The 26,545-nt window shown below is 35.9% G+C and overlaps 1 protein-coding gene and 1 pseudogene across 3 annotated transcripts in view; both read right to left on the bottom strand.

Moving 5' to 3' along the window:
- Positions 1-26,545, bottom strand: part of GPHN (gephyrin) — a 611,925-nt gene that overhangs the window by 420,972 nt on the left and 164,408 nt on the right. The window lies entirely within an intron of this gene.
- On the bottom strand, positions 514-19,384 carry LOC122221355 (annotated as a pseudogene).

Genomic DNA, 26,545 nt, shown 5'->3' with positions numbered 1-26,545 from the left:
CACACCTAGACTAAGTAATTATAAGTTCTTTTGAAACAATCATTAGAATAGATTTCTGATTTTACCTCATATATAATCTAACCATATCTAATTTAAAAACAATATTTAGTAACTCAACTTTATAATCTTCCCCAAGTTTATAGAAACAGAAATAAATTTTTCACTTATTTAAAAACTTTTAACATTTAACTCAGCAATTACAATGAAAAGATCTACTGGCATAAAATGGTTTTGGATAAATACAACTGATTCTTAGAAGTATAAATGTCAACTGCTGGGAATTATTCTAGAGAGTAGCCTAGCACTCTAATGGCAAATGTTTAGTATACAGTTGATCCTTGAACAACATGGGTTTAAACTATGTGGATCCACTTAAATAACAACTTTTTACTTACATTATTGTAAACGTATTTTCTCTTCCTAATTTCTTATTTGTATTGGGAATTTGCATTTCCCTATTTGTCTTGTGTATTCCCACAAGAGACCTAGGGGTGAGGGGGGCACTAAGCCACCAGGCAGGGTAAGTGACCTTCCTCCAGCAGGAAGCTCAGGCTAGTTTTCAGGCAAACCCTCATGGTTGCCAGGTGGAACACTCCAGGTGGTGTTGGTGCGCTTTGGTGGGGGGTGCACACTTGTAGAGCAAGAAGTGGGAGGGCAAGTCCTTCTCTATTACCAGAGGCTCTTCCATGAGACCATACCACTTAACAACACAGCTGTTCTTATCAAGAGAACTTGAAGTTCCACTTGGTGACATGTTCTAGGATTCTTCTCCCCTTGGGCTGTACTTTCATACACTTCTAGCAGGTGGTCATTGTCTCCATTCACATACATGTTGTACATACGAAGTGTGATGTTATACCCAGCAGCAAATTGATGGTCTCTACAGTACTACCTGGTTTTTGCCTCCTGAACTACTTGCAAGAGAAGACCAAGATCTATAAACATCACTTAGACTATAGGGTGTGCAGGGCAACCAGCTGAGTATAATTTATATCTGTTTTGACTCATTGTGAGGCCACAAAGGTGATGATACACATGAAGTCCCGGTGCTTGTTCAGTTTAATTATGCTCCCCTTGATGTCCTTGGCTGACAACTCATGCATGGAATGAGCATAGTGCCAGACTTCCCAGGATGTGCATATGGTATTGGCTGGTGATAGCTAGAGTCCCACATAGCAGCTCTGGCTTCCTTCCTTATGATTTTCTTAGTAAGATTTTCATTTCTGTAGCTTACTTTGTTGTAAGAATATAGCATATAATACATATAACATAGAAAATACATGTTAATCAACTATGTTATCATTAAGGCTTCTGGTTAACAGTAGTCTATTAGCAAATGTAGGATGAGTCAAAAGTTGCATGCAGATTTTCAATCGAATGGGTCAGTGCTCCTAACTCCCATGTTGTTCAAGGGTCTACTGTATTTTGAACATCTGTCAGTGTGTTTTACATAAGCAATTGAGAAGACAGGTTAAGCTAGTGAATTGATTAAGGGGACATCAGTTAAATGTGGATGTATAATATCTTGTATTGTTTATATTTTGGCATTTATTTTATTTGATCCATTTTATTATCATGGCTTTATACCTTTCCACATAAAGTTTTTTAAGATCAGGAACAATTTTTTCCTACTCCAAAACCTAGAAATACGCCTGTGAACAGGAAGAGCTTTACATATGCTTATTTCAAGAATAAAAGAGGTGAGATCTCTCAATAACTCATCATATTGTCTACATTTATCACAAGTTTTCCCTTACAAAATAGAAGTTAGAATATCCATATCTTGTTCTATGAAACAGAAGTGTCCTTATATTAAGAAATTCCTTAAGTCAGAAATATGGGGGGCTACATTCTGAGTAGTAGATACCATAAAGTATAGTGGAGAAGTGATACTAAGGAAAATGGCCCTTGGAAATGGTGGTAACTATTGCAGGCCATGACGAATGTTCTTAGCCAAAGTCACCAATTCCAAACTCATCATTTCACTTAAATTTTAGCATATTACAATTCAAAACATCAGTAATACATTACATGTGACAAATCTAAAATACTCTTTAAATCTATAGCTAATGATAGTTAATTTCAGGTTCAATATCTGCTTTATCAATTCTACATCTAAAATACTGATTTAGGAAAAAAACATGATTAATGTAGCCTCTTAGGGACTGGTATGGTATTGGCACAAAAACAGACACACAGATCAATTAAACAACATAGAAAACTTATAAATGAACCCACATCTATATGGTCAATTAATCTTTGACAAAGCAGGAAGGAATATCCAATGAGAAAAAGACAGTCTCAACAAATCGTGTTGGCTAAACTGGAGAGCAACACAAATGAAGAAAGAATGAAACTGGACCACTTTCTTACACCATACACAAATATAAACTCAAAATGGATTAAAGACCTAAATGTGAGACTTGAAACCATAAAAATCCTAGAAAAGAACACAGGCAATATCCTCTTTGGTTAGTCGGCTATAGCAACTTCTTTGTAGATATATCCCCTGAGGCAAGGGAAACAAAAGCAAAAATAAACTATTGGAACTTCATTAAAATACAAAGCTTCTGTACAGTGGAGGAAACAATCAACAAAACTAAAAGGCAACCTACGGAATGGGAGAAGATATTTGCAATCTGCATATCAGATAAAGGGTTAGTATCCAAAATATATAAAGGACTTACAAAATTCAACATCCAAAAAACTAATAATCCAATTAAAACATGGTCAGAAGACATGAATAGATATTATTCCAAAGAAGATATATCAATGGCCAACAGACACATGAAAAGATGCTTGACATCACTCATCATCAGGGAAATGCAAATCAAAACTACAATGAAGTACCACCTCATACCTGTCAGAATGGCTAAAGTCATAACACAAGAAACAACAGGTGTTGGCAAGGATACAAAGAGGAACCCTCTTGCATTGCTGGTGGGAATGCAAACTGGTGCAGCCACTGTAGTAACAGTATGAAGGTTCTTCAAAAAGTTAAAAATAGAACTACCCTATGATCTAGCAATCGCACTACTAGGTATTTCCCCAAAGGATACAAAAATATTGATTCAAAGGGATATGTGTAGCCTGATCTTTATAGCAGCATGATCTATAATAGTCAAATTATGGAACTAGCCCAAGTGTCCATTGACTGATGAATGGACAAAGAAGATGTAGCATATCCATACAATGAAATATTACTCGGCCATCAAAAAGAATGAACTCTTGCCATTTGAAACAATGTGATGGAGCCAGAGAGTATTATGCTAAGCAAAATAAGTCAGTCAGAGAAAGATAAATACCATATGATCTCACTCATATGTAAAACGTAAGAAACAAAACAAATGAGCAAAGGGCAAAATAGGGAGAGAGATAAACTAAGAAATAAATTTTTAATTATAAAGAGCAAACTGATGGTTACCAAAGGGAAGGTGGGTGGGGGGATGGGTAAAATAGGTGATGAGATTAAGGAGTACCTTTGTGATGAGCACCAGGTATTATATAGAAATGTTGAATCACTATATTTTACACCTGAAACTAATACTACACTATATGTTAACTAACTAGAATTAAAATAAACACTTAAAAAATTAAAGATATAAAGAAAATCTTAAAAGCAGCAAAAGAAAATCAACTTGTTACATATGAGAGAACTCACATACGATTTCCTCAGCTGATTTTTATTAGAAACTTTGTAGGACAGAAGAGAGTAGCATGGCATTTTCAAAGTCCTGAAAGGAAACTTCCAACCAAGAATACAAGCATGGCTTGAACTCCACCACATATTTCTTCAACCTCAGGCCATGGCTCTTGGTTCTTACTACCAGTGCTTCCAGAAATGAATCCTAATAGGGACTGGGACATTATAAACATACGCATACACACACACACACACGCACAATGAATTTCTGCAGTAAGTATTATACAGATTCAGTGGCATATTCAATCATGTCCAAATGGAATAGAAATCACAATGAAATGGCACAAACCTGTCTAATGTTTCTGCTAATTCTCATTCATGGCACCTTATTTCCTTTCATATTCATATTCATTGGGCTTTTCAGATTCATTGGGAAATAATTTGTGGTATTTCTTTTAATTTAAAAGTAAAGTATATTCACCAGAGAATTTACATTTCTTTCTGTCAGGTGCTCAGAAGCACCTGAAGTCATGGCCTACAATAAACAAAATTCACATATTTAAGGTTTTTTGTACAAGTGATATTTGAATTTGAATTATAAATTCATTCTAAAATCAGTTCATAGTTACTTCTCACGCAATTTTCTTCAACTCCTGTTTTGTCCAGCTGTAATGCTTCATTCTTCCCTGTTTCCAGTCCTCTGGGAATGGGAGTTGAGTGTTTTTGTATGAGTGATGGTGGAGGGAGTGTAAGGGTGACTAAGCTTTCTCCACATGTTTAACAGTTTAATAGAATGCTATTTAAAAAGGAAATAGGGGCACCCGGGTGGCTCAGTCGGTTAAGCGTCCGACTTCGGGTCAGGGCATGATCTCACAGCTCGTGAGTTCGAGCCCCATGTCGGGCTCTGTGCTGACAGCTCAGAGCCTGGAGCCTGCTTCAGATTCTGTCTCCCTCTCTCTCTGCCCCTCCCCTGCTCACATTGTCTCTCTCTCTCTCTCTCTCTCTCTCAAAAAAATATTTAAAAAAAATTTTTTTTAAAAAAGGAAATATAGGGGCACATAGGTGACTCAGTTAAACATCTGACTTTTGATTGCAGCTCATGTCATGATCTCATGGTTCCTGAGATTGAGCCCCACGTGAGGCAATGCATTGACAGTGCAGAGCCAGCATGGGATTCTCTCTCTCCCTCTCCTTTCTCTGACCCTCCTTTGTGCACTCTCCTTCTTTCATAAGAAATAAACTTAAAAAAAAAAGGAAATATAAAGTATTCAATAAAACATGTAACTCATAAAAATGGCTAATTGAAGACATTAATTAATTTCCTGGAGTTATAAAGACAATTATTAAAATTTCATTACAAGGTGGGGAGCAAACTTTCCTAAACATTTGTAACAGAAGATTCTTAATCAAGGTAATGATTTTAAACATAAATTTACCTAACAGAACTCTAAATTTAAGGAGCCAAATATATTTATTGTTGGAATAAATATACTGAGTAGAGTTTTTGTTTATATTTATTTAAAGAATTAGGTATTTTTAACAAAATAATTTCATCCAGATATAGAGGGTCCTTTCTATACGAGAGTTTAAAACTCTATTTTTTTTAATGAGGATAATGGAATATTTTGCAAGTAAACTTTCTACATCATTCTATTTCTACTCAAAATAAGACATGCTGTACAAAATCAAAAGTCAACAATGTAAAGGTTTTGAAGTATTTCCATTTTTCAGATTTTAGTCTAAAATACTTATGGGTATTTAGCAGAGCAGATGGCTCAAAAGGCTAAATATTTGTAGCTTAGCATTTTAAATAGAAACGATACCCTTTATAATAGAATAACTATAATAGAATGACTTCTGTTGACAACAGACTGTTCTTAATGTAACTATTTTGGGGTAGGAAGAATATCTGTTTTAGTTTAACAGTTTAAAATAAAACAGAAAAGAGTTTTGAATTAACATTGCTTCAATTTCTAACTTTAATTTCATGTTACTGTTTTGAGATAAAATTCAAGAATGAATATAAAATAGGTAACAACTGGTTTCCTAACACCACTACCATATCAGTATACCTTTTCATACATATTTTGTGATTTTAAATGTTCCTTGGAAAATCAAGAGTAACTTGGTTATATATGGCCAGGGAAAAGAGTTCTATCTAATTCCACCTCTGTGTAAAGTTAACAGCAAATCCACATGAAAGAGTTCTAAAGTTTGTAACTTGCTTCTGAAGACTCCCATGAGTACAGATTACAGAAAATCAAATGAGCTGTCTTTATGTACAATGACAGACCAAGATATTTAGTTAACTCCCCCCCTTGTATAGCATATCTAATAAAGTTGAGTAAAATATGTTTTTAAAAACTTATTTAAAAGCTTATTTATTCAGTGGCTGGGCTCACTGAAAACTAAAGAATTTATAAAAGACTATAAGAAAAAAGGGGGCAGAAATCCAGATAGTTAAGAATTCTAAGGCTAGTATTTGCTGAACCTTGGTGGCATCTGCTGATGTGTGGCCTACAGTTTGGTCATTAAGAGTCCTATTTTTAAGGGCCCAGAATTTAGAGCTCAATCTGGATGTGAAGTCATATTATTTAAAATCCGCATTCAAGACTCTGTAAATCATAAACTATGAAAAATAAACAAATAAACATAATATAAACAAAACCCCAAACAGGGAGGTTACAGATATATATGCCTGTCTCCTGGGAACTAGGTAGAATAGAAAGATATGAAAGGAGAAAAAAAGACTCCTTTGAGAATTAATAACCACAAACCAACACTTATGTAGGTTTATGGCCTAAATTCATACCACTCAAAAATCTGGTAGTTCCAGAGTTGGTACTACCTCCACATGCATGGGAGAATCACATTTCCTGCAAAGGGATGAATTCACACATTCAAAAGTCTCCAAAACAAACAAAAAACTACCATAGGAAGTATATGTAGAAAAATCAAACTACAGAATCTGACCTGAAAATACTGTATTAGAATTATGAGATAAAGAACATTAATGTACTTAATGTGCCTACAGAAAGCACTAAATATAAGAAATCTATCTAAGCAGATTTGAAAATAACCAGCCAGGACATCCATGAATAAAACATCTAATAATATTTTAGGATTTGGTGAAAAAGAAGATGGAAGGAGATTAGACATAGTTGAAAAGAGAATTTATAAACTGGAAGACAAGTCTTAAGAAATGACACAGACTGCAACAAAAAGAGGCAAAAATATAGAAAACTCAAAACAGAGGTAAAGAGATATGGAGAATGGTTGACATAATTCCAAATACTGTAAAAGTTCCAGAAGGAGATAATGAATAACAAATAATAAAAGGCCTTTTATTGGATCAAGAAATGTCTTTATGTTCTAGAAGCACAAAGGTAAGAACACATTCAAAATGAAAAATTCACAGTGAAAAACTAACTCTGTATAATGAGACTTCTATGGACTATAAACTGTAGATGACTAAACATAACTATGTGTACACTATAACAATTCTCACTATTGTCTACTATGGAAATAAGGTTACTGAAAATACTAAAAAATCTAATAATCCATCAAATGATGCAAAAAAAGCCAGCATGTACAATAGGGACTAAGAATTAACATAAAAATCTAATCTTTAGTGTTTACTTCCAATCCTCAAATCTAACACATAGTAATTTTTGTTCCCTTGATCCTCCATCTAATTAACTTCCCTAAGTTGAAAATAATACCTTCAGTATCACTTCAAGAAGCCTTCATTACAGGGTTGCCATAAATAGGAAAATCATGTGACCTCCACAATGAAAACTGCACAAGCTTTGGAACTGGATTTAAATGCAAGTTTCACCCATTTAGATGTGTAGCCTTCAGCAAAATAATTAATTTCTTTGATCTTTGGTTCCTTACCTATTAAATGGGAATAACACTCAACTCAGGATTGTTGCCAAGTGTTAGATGAGATTAAAAAATAATGCCTACAGCACAGTAAGCACCCAGAAAATAATACTTCTCATTCTCTGTACTTCCATAGTACTCTATACATCAGTTACCAACAAAAACGTATCTATACTGACTGCCAAAGACAAGATCTCCAGGAAAATGCCATCAAAAATGACTGAAATCACACTTGAAGCAATTAAAAAAAAACAAAAATTGGCTACATGACAGAGTCCCAAACTTTCTCAGTTCAGGATGCCCTTAGTGTCTCAATCATCTTTTATGACATTCCCAAGTCAAAAGAAATAGAGTTCTGTTTATTAAGAAGTTCTAAACAACACATTTTTATGTCCTAACAACTTACTAGCTATATTTTAAAACCACAAAAATGTAAAGAAAAATAATATTTTACTTTCATTATTAAGTAACCACAATTACTAATGGATGGGTGCACCTGTTGAGCCCTGCACTTTTTCTAAACCTTGGAATAATTATTTAGTGCATATTAATCAATATTACTGAGTACAACTTAGCTAAAATGCATCTCTTTCCACAGATCAAAATCTATTCCTGAAACTAGTTTTACAAAACTACTTGTGAATATTTTAATATTACTTTTGTTCTGTCATTTAAGCTTTGTGGCCTTTCATGTCTTCCAAATAAGCCTTGGCATACTAACATTTTTTTTTTTTTGTCTGCCCACACATTATCCTCCCCCAATATTTTCTTTTAAAAACAATTCCAGAATTTTGACTTCTGACTAAGATGGCATAACAGAGACTGGATTTTCTGTACTGCCTAAAACAACTAAAAAAATTCAGGCAAAATATATAAAACTATGGTATTCAAACAGTGAAACTCAGGCAGTGAAGGACGGTGATCCCAGAGAGATGGGCTTCTGATCATCTCCAGTTGAAAGTCTTGAGAGAATAACCAGGTTGCTGGAATAGAAGAAATCCAGGTGGAGCCGAGCAGACTCTGCATTGAGGAGACTGAGTGCAAGGGAACCACATTTAGGCACAAGCCTAACTCCTATGATAAATCCCTATTAAGTCCCTCTAAAACAGCATCCCAGTTCTTCTGGCGTTCATCCTTCTTTGCTGCAGCAATCAATATGCTTATCAATATTACATAAAGTTTTTTTTTTTTTAATTAACTTCACCAGGAGTGATATAGCACATGACAGTCTTGGCGACAGCTAGCTGGTGGGCTTTCATGAATTACAGTCCCAACAAAAATTCAAAAGGCTTCCAATGCTTTTACAATCTTGGTGGGAGATCACACCAGGATTACAGCAGATAAGAAAAAAATTTCCTAAGACTCTCTTGTTCTATACAAAAACAAAACAAAAACAAAACAAAGATAATTGCCACTTTTCTTTCTGAGAAACCATTAACTATTAGGGCCTACAGAAGACATAACTTTTATTTTCCATACATTCCATTTTCTTCAACATTGCTAAATTGATTTTAAATGCAAATTTAATCATATTATACCCCTACTCAAATGCTCATATGAGGTTATCATACAATAAAATGCAAAGACCTTGGGTGTTGTGTTTGATAAGTTTTGACAATTTTATATACTTATGACACTGCCATCCAAACAAGATACAGGATATTCTCATCACCCCAGAAAGTTTCAACATGACCCTTTTTCAGTAAACTTCCTCTCCCCTAGGCAATTACTTTCAGATTTCTGCCACCATAAATTACATTACAGAATATTTTCATAATTTTTATATTATATAATTTATTCAACTTTTTTTGGTTTTTAAAACTGCAACTTTCTACACATAAATCAGATATTTGTACATATTTTTAAAGATGGATCAATATATTGTTTCTAGTGGTTTGTGAGCAAGTAAGGATTTGTCTCTTAAGTATATGAATTTCTGTTTTGTTCATAGGGATTTTCTGATAAAACCTTTTATGAAATATCCGACCTCACTCGTAAGAGAAATACACTATATAAATGCAAACTAGTTATAACACAAAATCATCATATTGTCAACTAGCACTTTGTTCATTTACCAACCAATAAAAATTAAGAGATTTCATAGTATCTTTGAAAAAAGATTGTCTAGCAAGTGCAATTAGGTGTAGGAAAATATAAAAAGGGATTCATTACTGGGTTGATTTACTCATCACTAATAGTAAAAAATATACTAAGTATTCACCGGAACTCAACTTTACAACACTACCATCTTCTAATTAGAATTTGTTGTGAATTTAATTAAGCTCTGCCTTTTATGAATTTCAAAATTCTTTTACTTCTGCTGTTACACTTCTACTGACAGATAGCCTCCTGAGAGCTTGGGAGTGTTAATTATTCCAAATTTTTTCTGGCATAAAGCTAAAAAGAAAGCACTGTAGTACATGTTTAAGAATAGTGTCTTTTTATTAATTTAACAGTGAATAACAAGGCATATTTGATGTGTCTTCCAAAGAAGTGTTTAATTTGTGGCACTACTTGATAATTTACACTTTCTAATTTTAAAAGGACTTATTAGCAGTAGCTGTTACTTGTATGTCTTTCAGTTGAAAGAGCTGATTTAGAGCTGATTACAATAATAGTAATTGCGATGCGAAGCACCAGATTTATGAACATGGTACATTATAAATATTAAAGTAAAGTAGCAATTTTGATACTTAGTTATCAGAAGGACTTTACTGATCTATTAAGTGCCATGTATGAACTGCATAACCATCCTGTGATTCTATGCTGAATATTATAAAATGAAATAATTTCTCTTAAAAAACCTGCAGTGGGGCACCTGGGTGGCTCAGCTGGTTAAGCATTCGACTTCAGCTCAGGTCATGATCTCACGGTCTGTGGGTTCAAGCCCTGAGTCAGGCTCTATGCTGACAGATAAGAGCCTAGAGCCTGCTTCTGATTCTGTGTCTCCCTCTCTCTCTGCCCCTTACCCACTCACATGTTCTCTCTCTCTCTCAAAAATAAATAAACATTAAAAAAAATTTAGAAATGCCACATTTGTTTCTAAAATTGTGTGGCTTACATGGCGAGTAGCAATATCCAATACATTGATTTTTTTACCACAGTAGTGAAACTGTTAACATTTTCTGAAATTCAAGGAAAATTTCTGAAAACATATCCTATAACAGGCTTACCTTTGATGCTTCCTAAAATTGCAAATTTTGGGGGGTTACCCCTATTCTCATAAATCAGAATCTCTCACCTATTACCTAGTAATATACAATTTAATAAATTCTTACCATTTGTACAATAAAATTTGCCCAATAAAGTTTGAGAACTATTCTAGTAAATTATCTTTATTGCTTTCTCAGATAACATAAGTAACTCAAGTTAAAAAAGTAATGATTGAGAGATAGCATCTATTCAACACTTTCCACTTAGCAAAATCTATTCTAAGAGCTTTCACTTATTATCTCATTTTGTCCTCACAATAATCCTATATAGTGGGTAAGATTAGTACCCAATTTTGAAGGTATGGAAACTGAGGCTCAGGGGTTAAAAAAGCAATGCTAAGTGAAAAGCACACTATTTCAATCCAAGTTATCAAGCTCTTAACTGTTGTGCTATACTGCTTTTTTTATGTCAATTATTTTACCAGATACTACTCCACCAGAACTCATTCATTCCCTTTAAAAAAAAAATTAATGCTTATTTATTTTGAGAGAGAGAGAGAGAGAGAGCACGAATGCCAGCAGAGGAGGGGCAGAAATAGAGGGAGAGAGAATAGAATCTCTAGCAGGCTCCACACTATCAGCTCAGAGCCCAAGGCAGGGCTTGATCCCAGGAACCTTGAGATCATGACCTGAGCTGAAATCAAGAGTCACACACATAACCAACTGAGCTACCCAGGCACCCCCTGTTCATTCCCTTAACAGATATTCTACTTGTGGGCAAGGCATCAGATCTGATTAAATTGGCTACAGAAAATAAAAGCAGCATAAAACAAAGGGAGAAAATACAACGTAGGGAGTTTAAATAATGTGAGTATAAAATACAGAGAGAAATAATATTTCTCAAGCTCATAAAAAAGAAATTTTATACATGTAGTGCTATTTTTATATCCATATATGTGTAAAAAAGATATATCACGACCTGGTTAACTTGCAGCTTCTGAAAGGTGATGATGCACAGACTAAGATTAGATTCACTTTAACATAACTCATATGACACAGAAAGTATTTTGGAAAATAGACTTCTAAGATTCCAAATCCCTGAACACATTCTGGGAATTATAAACAAAGAGGAGCAAGATACTATACGATTGATAACTAGAAATTATATGGCATTTGTAGAAGCAATTCTAGTATTTCAACAGCTTAATATAAAAATATCAATGAACTTTTGAAATTTGAATAACTTAGAACGAATGATGACTTATGGGAGTAGTATGTAAAGTATGTACAATAGCATTCATAATCTCCATGTGCTCCCAGAACCAGTCCGGGAGCATGCACACTACTGTCAGTTAATGATCCTTATAATGAATACTGTAAACATGCATTTCTTGCTCAAACTTTCCTTCCCTTTGTCATTCAAGTCTCTTCCTCCAACATAGCTTCCCATTACTTTCCTTTATACACATAATGCTCTGAACATTCATTGTTCCCCAAACAATTCATATTCTTTTTTTATAGCCACAAGGGTGCCCCTGTAATGCAGCTTATCTCTGGATATTGACACTCAAATACTCTCTCCTAAATGAAGGCTCTGTTGAAAAGGAGATACACTCTCTTTAAAATACTTTATACTTTCTGATGACATGTAAGTGGGAAAGCCAAAATTTTAAATTAGGTATTCTTATTTAAGAAAATTACTAAGTATGAGAGACTGACAAGCAATGAAGAAACAAACTGAATGTAACTGATGAAGTTCCTCCCCTCAAGTGCTTTCACTCCTGTTTTTATTGTTATTTTCTTTTATATTTTAAAGAATAGTTGTTTACAAAATCCTGCTAATCTTTCATTAATCTAAATCTGTAGGAAGACGTTCAGACAATAGGGCCACAACATGAACTTTACTGATACAATGAGGCATTATATAATATCTTCCTATACAAATTAGTTGAGAAATAAACAAATGATGTGGAGAACAAAAGCAAAGGAAAACATAGGGAAGAGTCAACAGGGAAGAGAAGTAGGGGGACCCGAAGTTCCATCATTCTTCAAACAGCAGTATTGAGGCCAGAAGATTTACAATTCCAAGAATCCAGACTACAGAGTGATAGAAACATCTCCAGGGGCCCAGAGGGACAACCTGGCAGGCCATAGGTGTGTAATTGTGAATTGGGAGAGATGAAACAGATAGGGTAGGCATGGAGGGGAGGGATCCCCCTCTGTGGAGAGACATCAGGAAGAGAAAGAGAGGCTATGGAAGGAAGTATAGGATTGTATTTGGACAAGAGAAAAACCATGGACTGGGGAATGGAAAAAGCAGAGAAAGAACTAATTCTAACTTGATCCAGAGTTGCGGGGATTTCTGTGGAACAGGGCCTGTTGCCCAGTACAAGCACGGGGCGGGTGGAGGGGAGTGGAGCCAGCCCCGGGCACAGTAGCTAGTTCAGAGGCACAGTAGGAAAAAGCAGTCCCCTTCCTTAAGTGCTGTGGGAAGAAGGTATTAGCGGCTTTAAGGACAAAAGACCATGCAGGTGCCTGCCACCCAGAGGCTCTGTGTTGGCTGGCTGTATAGAGTGACACTACCCTGGAACCAGGGCGTGTGGAGCACAGATCCTTTAAGACATCTGGTTTTGAATCCCAGTGTAGCACCTGGGTGCCCCAGGAGACTGTGAAGCAGGACAAACCAGCCCACTTGCGCCCACATGGCATTATGAGGAAGGCCTGAAAAAAAGTGGTCTGGAACACCCGGTTCGGGGAGAAGACATTGGGGTGTCACCATTTTTTTTCCCATCACCAACAAGATGGAGGTTCAGGGAAGGGACTGCAGGCCTACAGTGGAGAAGGACCTGCCTACAGCAAACTGCACTCCTCTGTGCCTGGTAACTGTCTATCTACCCAAGCAAGCTTGACAATGATGGAAACAGACAGCCCCTCCTCCAGACCAACACAGCCACCAGTTCCAAGGAACCCAGCAGTTTTGCGTTTTCTGATCTGATTCCTGGTCAATTCCTATTTTGTAAATACATATATATATATATATTTTCTTCCTTTTCTTCCTCTTATTTTTTCCCTTCTCTATTCTGGTTGTTGGTTTGTTTAAGCAGACATTTTTAACCTATTCTTTTTATACCACTTCTGTATCTCCTTCTTATTTTCCTCTCTCTCTCTCTCTCTCTCTCTCTCTCTCTCTCTCGATTAAGCTGTATAGTTTCTCTGATTCTTTTCTTTATCCCCACTCCTATCATTTCTCTTTGTATGGGATAGGCTTCTTCCATAACCACCCCTCTTTTTAAATTTTTTCCAGGTTACCTCAATGAACAAATCAAAGGATACCTGATGGAAGGTCCAAACCACCACTACGAGTAGGGAGATAAAGCAACCAGAGTCACAACAAAAGAGAGCACACAGCACACTCCAAAAACACCTCCTGAAGGGCCAGGCCTTGGACAGCATATGACCCCTCTTTGATATAGTAGTGCTTGCTGGTACAGGACACATAACAAGCTTTTAAAACACATAAAGGACAGAAAACTAGCAAAAATAGTGAAATGGAAGAATTCCCCACAAAAGAAATTTCAGGAAGAAATGACAAAGAATTGCTCAAAAGAGATATAAACAATATATCTAATCAAGAATTTAGAATAATAGTCATGAGACTAATAGCTGGGCTTGCAAAAAGCATAGAAGGCAGCAGAAAATCTATTGCTGTAGATCAAGAAACTAAGAAACAGTCATGATGAATTAAGAAATGCTGTAAATGAGGAACAAAATAAACTAGATACAGTGACAGAAAAGATGGAGGAAGCAGAGGGGGAGAATAAGTGAAATAGAAGATAAAATTATGAAGCTGAGAAAAAGAGACATAAGAAAATACTAGACCATGAGGGGAGAATTAGAGAACTAAGTGATTCAATGAAATGTAATAATATCCGTATCATAGGAGTTTCAGAAGAAGAGAGAAAGGGGCAGAAGGTTTACTTGAAGAAATTATAGCTGAGAATTACCCTAATCCGGGGAAGGAAGCAGACATTAAATCCAGACAGAGAACTCCCTTCAGATTCAACAAGAATAGGTCTTCACCATGGCACCTAATAGTGAAACTCACAAAATACAATGATAAAGAGAATTCTGAAAGCAGCTAGGGACAAACGGACCTTAACTGACAAGGGTAGATGCATAAGGGTAGTAACAGACCTGTCCACTGAAACCTGGCAGGCCCAAAGGGAATGGCAGGAAACATTCAATGTGCTGACTAGGAAAAATATGCAGCCAAGAATTCTTTATCCAGCAAAGCTGTCATTCAGAATAGAAGGAGAGATAAAGGCTTTCCCAGACAAACAAAAAATAGAGTTCATGACCACTAAACCAGCCATGCAAGAGATCCTAAGGGGGACTCTGTCAGTGGAATGCTCCAAAGAATACAAAGGACCAGAGATATCACCACAAGCATAAAACCTACAGATAACACAATGACACAAATCTGTATCTTTTAATAATCACTCTGAATGTAAATGGACTAAACGCCCCAATCAAAAGACATAGGCTATCAGAATGGATACAAAAACAAGATCCATCTATATGCTGTCTACAAAAGACTCATTTAAGACCTGAGGACACCTTCAGATTGAAATTGAGGGGATGGAGAACCATCTATCATGCTATGGGAAGTCAAATGAAAGCTAGAGTTGCCATACTTACATCAGACAAACTAGATTTTAAACTAAAGGCTATAATAACAGATGAAGAAGGGCATTATGTCATAATTATGGAGTCTATCCATCAAGAAGAGCTAACAATTGTAAATGTTTATGTCCCCAACTTAGAAGCACCCAAATACATTAATCAATTAGTTACAAACATAAGCAATCTTATTGATAAGAATACACTAATGCAGGGGACTTTAATACTCCATTTACAACAACAGACAGATCATCTAGGCAGAAAATCAATAAAGAAACAATGGCCTTGAAGGATACACTGGACCAGATGGACTTGACATATATATTCAGAACTTTTCATCCAAAAGCAGCAGAATACATTCTTCTCAAGTGCACACGGAACATTCTCCAAGATAGATCACATACCTGGTCACAAAATAGCCCTCAATAAATATAAAAGAATTGAGATCATACCATGCATATTTTCAGAGCACAACACTATGAAATTTGCAATCAACCACAAGAAAATATTAGAAAGCTTCCAAAAGCATGGAGGTTAAAGAACACCCTACTAAAGAATGAATGGGTCAACCAGGAAATTAAAGAAGAAATTTAAAAATGAATGGAAGCAAATGAAAATGAAAACACACAAATGAAAATGAAAACCCTTTGGGATGCAGCAAAGGCAATCCTAAGAGGAAAATACATTGCAATCCATGCCTATCTCAAGAAACAAGAAAAATCTGAAATACAAAACCTAACTGCACACCTAAAAGAACGAGAAGCAAAACAGCAAAGAAACCCCAAAGCCAGAAAAATAAGAGAAATAATAAAGATTGGAGCAGAAATAAACAATAGAGAATCCAAAAAAAAAAAAAAAAAAAAAAAACCAGGACAGATCAATGAATCTAAAAGATGGTTTTTTGAAAAAATAAACCAAATTGATAAACCCCTACCAGACTTCTCAAAAAGAAAAGACAGAGAACCCAAATAGACAAATCATAAATGAAAGAGGATAGATCACAACCAACACCATAGAAATACAAACAATTATTAGAGAATATTATGAAAAATTATATGCCAACAAACTGGACAACCTGGAAGAAATGGACAAATTCCTAGACACCCACACACTAACAAAACTCAAATGGGAAGAAATAGAAAATTTGAACAGACCCTTAACTAGCAAACAAATTGAATCAGTTATCAAAAATCTCCCAACAAGTAAGAGTCCTGGGCCAGATGGCTTCCCAGAGGAATTCTACAAGACATTTAAAGCAGAGTTAATACTTATTCTTCTCAAGGTGCTCCAAAAAATAGAAATGGGAAGAAAGCTTCAGACTCTATGAAGCCAGCATTACCTTGATTCCCAAACCAGACAGAGTTCCTACTGCCACAAAAACAGACACAGACCAATGAAATGGAATAGAGAACCCAGAATTGGATCCACAAGCGTATGGCCAACTAATCTTTGACAAAGCAGGAAAGAGTATCCAATGGAAAAAAGACAGTCTCTTTAGCAAATGGTTCTGGGAGAACTGGACAGCAACATGCAGAAGAATGAAACTGGACCACTTTCTTACACCATACACAAAATAAACTCAAAAGAGATTAAAGACCTAAACGTGAGACAGGAAACCATCAAAACCCTAGAGGAGAAAACAGGCAACAACCTCTTCGACCTCAGCTGCAGCAACTTCTTATTCGACACGTCTCCAAAGGCAAGGGAAACAAAAGCCAAAATGAACTATTGGGACCTCATCAAGATAAAAAGCTTCTGCACTGCAAAAGAAACAATCAACTAAAAGGCAACCGAGAATATATTTGCACATGAAATATCAGATAAAGGGTTAGTATCCAAAATTTATAAAGAACTTACCAAACCCAACACCTGAAAAACAAATAATCCAGTGAAGAAATGGGCAAAAGATACGAACAGATACTTTTCCAAAAAAGACACCCAGATGGCCAACAGACACATGAAAAGATGCTCAACATTGCTCATCATCAGGGAAATACAAATCAAAACCACACTGAGATACTACCTCACACCGGTCAGAGTGGCTAAAATTAGCAACTCGGGAAACAGATGTTGGCGAGGATTTGGAGAAATGGGAATCCTCTTGCACTGTTGGTGGGAATGCAAACTGGTGCAGCTGCTCTGGAAAACAGTGTGGAGATTCCTCAAAAAATTAAAAATAGAATTACCCTACTACCCAGCAATAGCACTACTGGGAATTAATCCAAAGGATATAGGAGTGCTGATTCATAGGTGCACATGAACCCCAAAGTTTATAGTAGCTCTTTCAACAATAGCCATGTTATGGAAAGAGCTCAAATGTCCATCAACTGATGAATGGATAAAGATGTGGCTTATATATACAATGGAACAGTACTTGGCAATAAGAATGAAATCTTGCCATTTGCAACAACATGGATGGAGGGTAATACACAGAGGGTATTAACACTAAGTGAAATAAGTAGGCAGAGAAAGACAGATATCATTTGTTCTCACTCATATGTAGAACTGGAGAAACTTAACAGAAGACCATGGGGGAAGGGAAGAGGAAAAAATAGGTCAAACAAAGAGGGAGGCAAACCATAAGAGACTCTTAAATACAGAGAACAAATTGAGGATTGATAGGGGGACAGCAGGAAGAGAGGGGAAATGGGTGAAGGGCATTAAGGAGGGCACTTGTTGGAATGAGCACTGGGTGTTGTATGTAAGTGATGAATTATGGGAATCTACTCCCAAACTGAAGAGCACACTGTATACACTGCATGTTAGCTAACTTGATAATAAATTATATTTAAAAAAAAATTAAAAAATTAAATAAAGGGGTCATATATTTACCAAAAATTCTAAAAACAAAACAAAACAAGGAAATGTAGATAAAATTAAATCTCTGTATAATTTGCAGCCCACTGACAAATACTTGAGACAGAAGAGTATGGCTTTCCTCCAGGAACTCCCAACCATCTTAATGTTAATGCCTTGTTAGAGGAAAAAAAAACAACCTTAGCTAGACCTCCAGAATCCTGTATGTCTTCTTTACCACATCAGAATCCTTTTGGAAACTTCCTTTGTCTCTACCCCTTCCAACTGAAAAGTATATAATCAATCGCTCCTCACAATCCCAGTGCAGCTCTTTGTGCCCATAGGTCCTGTCCCTGTGCATTAATAAAACCACCTTTTCACCAAAAATGTCTAAAGAATTCTTTCTTGACCATTCATTTCCAGATCCCAGATCAAATCATACCATTTTGGCACCAAACATGGGTAATGAGTCATCTCAACTCAACTCTTGAGTTTTTATTCTCTTGCAAAATGTATTTCACCTTAAAGGAGATTCATAAAAAAGGGCTTCTGATGATACAGGTTTTTGTTATCTTTAAAATCATAAAACTAAAATTGTTAAGAATTCTGGAACTAATTAAAAGCTGCATTCAAACTGAACAAGAATTAGTAACATGGAACTGAATCAACTGAGGAAGATGATTACAGTTTTTGTGACTCTTATTTGAAACCTGATTCTCTAATGTTTGCTCTTCCAGTTTAGGGAAACATTCTCTTAAAATATCCATGACCACATAAATATGAAAAAACATTCCTTTATGAACAGCTTGAAGCATTTAAACCCTCTACCTGAACCCTCTGAAATACCGACACTCTCAGTGAATACTCTTTCTTTCATCTTGGCAATCATAGTTACTTGTATAAGTTCAGTAAGAATCTGTTCTTGTAACAGGACACCATTGAAAATATTGGTTATTTTATCAAGGCTTTGACTAGAATGTCATATTTGAGAGACATGCATAGACTCAGATATGACCATACAGTTTTAAGGAACTAAGGTTGACTGTATGAAGAATGAAGCCAAAAGAGCCCCTTGGAAATGCTGACCTGATAATAACCTTGATTATAGAGTTCCCAACAGCCTTACCAGGTGAGTAAAGAATGTCACTTCTTGTTGGACGCAGGAACCTTGGTATTTTGGGGACCTCCGGAAGAGGAATTTGCCCACATCTACAGGTATTGCAGACATGTCTGATGGCAAGCACTTGGCTTGGCTTCTGGCCTAGAGAGGCTACTAAAAGTTCAATCGAGGGGCACCTGGGTGGCTCAGTTGGTTAAACGTCCGACTTCAGCTCAGATCACGATCTTGCAGTTTTTGAGTTCAAGCCCTGCATCGGGCTCTGTGCTAACAGCTCAAAACTTGGAGCCAGCTTCAGATTCTGTGTCTCCTCCTCTCTCTTCCCCTCCCAAGCTCATGCTCTGTCTGTCTCTCAATAATAAATAAATGTTAAAAAGTTTAAAAAAAATTAAAAAATAAAAGTTCAATTCAGATTCCTTATAAAAGTTCCAGGAAAGCAGACTGATTGATTGATTGATCTTTCTTTCTCTTTCTTTCCCTTCCTTCCTTTTCTTCCTTTCTTTCTTACCTTCCTTCTGTCCTTCCTTCCTTCCTTTTTAATTTAAATCCAAGTTAGTTAACATATAGTATAATAATGGTTTCAGGAGTTGAATTTAGTGATTCATCACTTACACATAACACCCAGTGCTCATCTCAGCAAGTGTCCTCCTTAATGCCCATGACCCATTTGGCCCATCTCCCCACCAAACTCCCCTCCAGCAACCCTCAGTTTGTTCTCTGTATTTAAGAGTCTCTTATAGTTCAGCAAAGCAGATTTTAAAAGAGCTACAAGATCAATCACTGTTCTTGCTAAGCTTATGTAAATAATTAGGCCAAATTTGTTAAAATTTGGTTTTTCAAATGAGTTAGTCTTCATTTGGTTATCTTTAATAAAAATGAGCGTGATTATAGAGCAAAAATCTGTTTTGATAACCCATCTTTGTAGATATTAGATTTTAAGCACTTGAGACTCAAGACATAGGGTTTGTAATTTGCTGCAACCATTAACTTATATTTTTCTTTTAGTGATTGGTTAAACTCCTGGACTGGAGGAAGGTTTTGGTCGACTATCAAAGGCCTTTTTTATTGGGCTTCTTTTTCTCATAATAATTCTGTCTATTTTATTGTCTTTTCTGGAGTTTCCCTGCCTGGTGCCAAGACTCCTTCACTGCCAACAGATGATCCTTTCTACTCAAGGGAGCTCATTTATGCTACCCTGAGTTCGGCTGCCTCTGCCTTTGTTAATTCCTATATATAAATTCCTCCAACTGATCAATGTTGGCCCATAGGTAGGGACATCTCTATGCCCCTGTTCAGCAGGAAGAAGTTACAAAAGATAAAACCTTCCACCCTCAACAACCTTAAAGATTTAAGGGTTAAAATTGTTCAGGGGAGAATGCTGTGGAGAACAAAGGCAAAAGGAAATGTAGATAAAATTAAATTTCCTTATAACTTTGACAGCCATTTGGCAGCCCATTGACAAATACTTGAGATAGGCAGAGTATGGCATTAGGCCATGAACTTCCAACCTCTTAATGTTAATGCCTTGCTAGAGGAAAAAACAACCTTACCTTGACAACAACTAGACCTCCAAGATCCTGTAAGTCTTCTTTAGCATATGAAAATCCTTTTGGAAACTTCCTTTGTCTCTACCCTTCCCAACTTAAAAGTATATAATCAATCAGTATAATCAATCACTCCTCACAATTCCAGTGCAGCTCTTTCTGCCCACCAGTCCTGCAACCATGATTTTTTTGTTTTGCTGTTTTTTTTTTAACCACCTTCCCCTCCCTGCCACCCCCCATCAGCCCTCAATTTATTCTCAGTTTTTAAGAGTCTCTTATGGTTTGCCTCCCTCCCTAACTTTTTTTTCCCCTCCCCTCCCCCATGGTCTTCTGTTAAGTTTCTCAGGACCCACATTCACCATGCTTTAATAAAACCACCTTTTTTTTTGCACCGAAAATATCTCAAGATTTCTTTCTTGACCATTTGCTCCTGAACCCCACATCAAATCACATCATTAAAGTGATAATCTCATGACACATTATAAGTCTGTATTCTGTTCCTATGTTTGGATCCATTTTATAAATTACTTTATGTTTTGATCTCTGTGTCTAAAAGATTATTAAAAGTCCTTCACATGTTCAGCTTTCACTAACTTAAAATCATTAGAAAGGCTTTCTCAGCATAAAGTATTGGTGATAGGGACTTTTCTACTAAATTCTACTGGAAGAAAAACAGGCTGACCATGTATGTAGTTTACAGTAAGAACAGCACCATACTGTTACATGAAAACTACTTATGTAGATCTGTTTATTTAACATTTAAAAATATATAATATGATAATACTCTAGCTTTCTTCTAATAATGAAGAGCAGGCAAATCCAAGAAAATCTGGCAATCTCTCAGACTCATTTGAAAGGATCCATAATATGACACTGTTACACAAAAATTATTTTGAACTAAAGGCATTTGAGTATCTGAAATTATTTCTTTACCTAAAAGTAGAGCATTCCAAAAGAACTCAATTGTCATAAATACCCTCCCAGGGAAGAACTCTAATCTCCTCAGATGAAAAGTAAACAGCACACCAACAGAGACACAACCATAAAACTATCATATCTCTCATCTGTTTTCCTAAAGACACGTTTATCTGTCCAAAGTCATTTATCATATCATTAGTGATCTTTTTCCTGCCCTTCTAAAAAGTGACTTGTTTCCCTAAAAGTGCTCTTCTTCTCCTTCCATTTCCCTATTAAGATGGTATATAAGGCCCAAATTCTAATACATGTTTGAGTCACATTTCTTTGTGAACTCTGGTATACACATATGTGATTAAGTTTATTTCTTTGTAATTTTAATTTGCAGGCAACCAAGGATTAAATTAAGAGGATAGCGGAAAAGTTTCTCCTCCCCAAGACAGTAAATTAAGGCCATAGACTTAGTCTTATAATCTCTATATTTTCTTATGTTTTGTAGCCAATTAAAAACATTAAACATACAAAATACCTATTTGTTTTAAAGTGAGTTATTTTCCTTTGTAAATAAATTCCCAAGGAAAGGTTGATACTGTCTGAATGTGGCTCAATTCTTATGAACTCCAGGCAGGAGGTGTTATACTGATAGAAGAATTTTCAGATATATAACGAAGTAACATTTCACTTACTGTATGCCCTTTCAAAATATTTCCAAAACTTCAACCAAGATATTGAACACCATTGCAGGCTTTTCTCTCCTTTTTCTCTAATTCTGTTAACTCCCATTGTTTGAAGGCAAAGAAGGAAGGTGAAAAGACAGGTAAGAAGGGTAAACAGTCTGTTGGGCTGTTTGCTAAATAAAGGTATGAAGCTTTGAGATGCTTCTAAACTAAAAGAGAACAAACTAGCTTAAGCTTTATTTTACAAATCAAGTTAAGTACCTTACAATGTTATTAAGTACTTTTATAATTATCATCTAAATTTGAGTGCATGTTTTCCATAAACAGTTGAAAATCTTGCATCAAAGTACTCAAGAGAGAGCACCAAAATCTCAGCTTTTGAAATTTTTCAGTGAATTGAAATCACTAGAAGAAATGGATTAATTCTTAGAAACACAAACTACCAAGACTAAATCATGATTAAACAGAAATCTTAACTGATGAGGGAGCTTGGGAAAAGCTGAGGGCAAAATACAGGCTGGCACATCCCAGCCCTCCCCACCCCTGCCCAGTGGAATATGTGTGATACTCCTCAGACACTTCTACCTACCCAAGAAGAAAGGAAAGGGGTTTAAGTGCTTGCCATGGTAACGTGGGAAACTAAGGCAAATGAAAAATTAAATTCCCTTACTGCCTACAGCCCACTGACAAGTCCTTAAAACCTGCAGAGTGACCTCCTCTAGCACCTCAGCTGCCTCAAGGATGACACTTTGCTAAGGGCAAAAGGGAACCTTGTCTTAACATTATCCCAACCTCAAGGATTCTATAAGTCTACTTCCTGTATTTCAACTGCCCCAAGATATATTCTGGCAATCATACTCCAAGCTTATGGCCTCCCCAATATATATATCTGAAGGGTCTCATGACTGAGGTTCTATTAAATGGTAATAAGTGGTGCTTCCCTAGCAACAGCTAGCCCTTCAAGGTCCTGGAAACCTTGCTTCCAAAATACCTTGGAGACTATTCTATTCCTGACCCCCTCCCAACCTAAGGGTATATAATAAGCTACCTGTCACAACCCCGCTGCAATTCTTCCTGCCCATGGGTCCTGTCCCCAGGCTTTAATGAAATCACCTTTTTGCCCCAAAGACATCTTCAAGAATTCTTTCTTGGCCATCGGCACTGGACCACTCCACCATCACCCCAAAACTTCATTATTAACAGACCAAGTATAAGGAAGGACATTGAATCAGTAATCAAAATCATCCCAAAAAGCAAAAGTGCAGGACAAGATGGCTTCATTGACAAATTCTACCCAATGTTCAAAGAATAATTAGTATCAATCCTTTCAAATTCTTCCAAAAAGCAGAAGAGGAGGGAACACTTTCAAACTCATTTCTCAAGGCCAACGATATCACAATACCAAAACTAGACAAGAATGTCACAAGAAAAGAACAGGCTAAAATCTCTGATTAGCATATATGCAAAAGTCCTCAACCAAATATTAGCAAATCAAATTAAAAAATACATTAAAAAGGATCCGATACCATGATCAGGTGGGGACTGACTTCAGGGATGAAAGGTGGTTCAACATCTACAAATTAGTCAACGTGATACACCACATTAACAAAATAAGGATAAAAATAATACGATCATTTCAATAGATGCAGAAGATGCATCTGACAAAATTCGACCTTCATTTATGATAAAAACTCTCAACAAAGCAGATATAAAGGGAATGTACCTCAACATAATAAAGGCCATTTATAACAGCTAGTGTCAAACTCAATAGTGAAAAGGTAAAAGCTTTTCTTTTAGAATCAGAAACAAAAAATAAAAATATGCCCTCACTCACTACTTTCATTCAACAGACTGTTAGATATAGTAGCCAGAGCAATTAAGCAAGGAAAAGAAATGAAAAGCATCCAAATTGGAAAGAAACAAGTAAAACTGTAACTACTTGCAGTCATAAAATTGTTACTACTTGCAGATGACATATTATAGAAAACCCCAAAGACTTCACCAAAAAGCTGTTAAAATTAAAACAAAATCAGTAAAGTTGCAGGATAAAAAAAATCAATACACAATATATTGCATTTCTGTTTAGTAATTGTAAGCTATCAGAATGAGGAATTAAGAGAGCAATCCTATTTATAATTGCATCACAAAGAAGAAAATACCTAGGAATAAATTAAATGAAAGAGATAAAAGACCTGTATACTGAAAACTATGACATTAATGAAAGAAACTGAAAACAAAAATAAATGGAGAGATATTCCATGCTCACGGATTAAAAGACTATATAGTTATACCATCCATACTAAGCAAAGCAATCTACAGATACAATGCAATCAATCCCTATCAAAATTAATGGCATTTTTCACAGAAATAGAATTAACAATCCTAACATTTGTATGGAACCACAAAAGACCTTGAAGAGCCAAATGAAACTGAGAAAGAAGAACAAAGCTGGAGGCATCATGGTCCCTCATCTCAAACTATACTAAAAAGCTTTAGTAATTAAAACAGTATAAAACAGTCACATAAATCAAAAGAACAGAACAGACAACCCAGAAATGAATTCATGCATATATGGTCAATTAATTTACAACAAAGGGGCCAGAAATATACAACGGGGAAAGGACAGTCTCTTTAACAAATGGTGTTGGGAAAATTGGACAGCAACATGCATAAGAAAGAAACTGGATCACACTATCTTACATATACAGAAAAATTAACTCAAAACGGATTAAAGACTTGAATATAAAGGCAGTAAGTTCCTTCACATCAGTCATGACAATGATTTTTTGTTTAGACTTGACACCAAAAGCACAGGCAACAAAAGAAAAAATAAATAAGTGGGACTAGATCAAACTGAAAGCTTCTGTACAGCAAATGTAACCATGAACAAAATGAAAAGGAAATGTATGAAATGAGAGAAAATATTTGCAAACCATATATCTATGTGATAAGGGGTTAATATCCAAAATATAAAGAAGTCCTATTACTTCAAAATAGCAAAAAAAAAAAAAAAAAAAAAAAAAAAAAAAAAAAAAAAAAAAAAAAAAAATCCAATTAATACATAGACAAGGGAACTGAATAGATAACTTTTCCAAAGACAACATACAAATTGCCAATGGGTACATGACAATATGCTAAACATCACTAAACATCAGGGAAATGCAAATCACAACCTCAGTGAGATATCATCTCACACCTGTTAGAATGGCTGCCATCAAAAAGAGGTAACAAGTGTTAGTGAAGATCTGGAGAAAAGGAAACCCATGTGCACTTTTAGTAGGAATATAAATTGGTGCAACCACTAGAGAGAACAGTATGGAGTTTGCTCAAAATATTAAAAATAGAACTACCAGGGAGTCTGGGTGGCTCAGTCAGTTAAGTGTCCAACTTTGGCTAAGGTCATGATCTCATGGTTCATGGGTTTGAGCCCCATATCAGGCTCTCTGCTCTCAGCAAGAAGTCCACTTCAGATCCTCTGTCTCCCTCTCTCTCTGCCCCTCCTCTACTGGTTCATTTTTTTTTCTCTCTCTCTCTCTAAATAATAAAGACAGACAGAGAGAGGGAGGGAGGGAGGGAGGGAGGGAGGGAGGGAGGAAGGAAGGAAGGAAGAAAGGAAGGAAAGAAGGAAGGAAGGAAGGTACTATAAATGTATTTTCTCTTCCTTATGATTTTATTTCCTTTTCCCTAGCTTACTTTATTGTAAGAATATGGTATATAATACATATAACATATCAAATATATGTTAATTGACTATGTTGTCAGAAAGGCTTCTGGTAAACAACAGACTATTAGTAAAGTTTTTGAGCAAAGTGGATTTTTTTTCAATATATGAAGTTTATTGTCAAATTGGTTTCCATACAACACCCAGTGCTCATCCCAAAAGGTGCCCTCCTCAATACCCATCACCCACCCTCCCCTCCCTCCCACCCCCCATCAACCCTCAGTTTGTTCTCAGTTTTTAAGAGTCTCTTATGCTTTGGCTCTCTCCCACTCTAACCTCTTTTTTTTTTTTTCCCTTCCCCTCCCCCATGGGTTTCTGTTAAGCTTCTCAGGATCCACATAAGAGTGAAACCATATGGTATCTGTCTTTCTCTGTATGGCTTATTTCACTTAGCATCACACTCTCCAGTTCCATC

This window comes from Panthera leo, chromosome B3, assembly GCF_018350215.1.
Source record: "Panthera leo isolate Ple1 chromosome B3, P.leo_Ple1_pat1.1, whole genome shotgun sequence".
Taxonomy (NCBI): domain Eukaryota; kingdom Metazoa; phylum Chordata; class Mammalia; order Carnivora; family Felidae; genus Panthera; species Panthera leo.
This window is presented reverse-complemented; position numbering and strand designations above follow the sequence as displayed.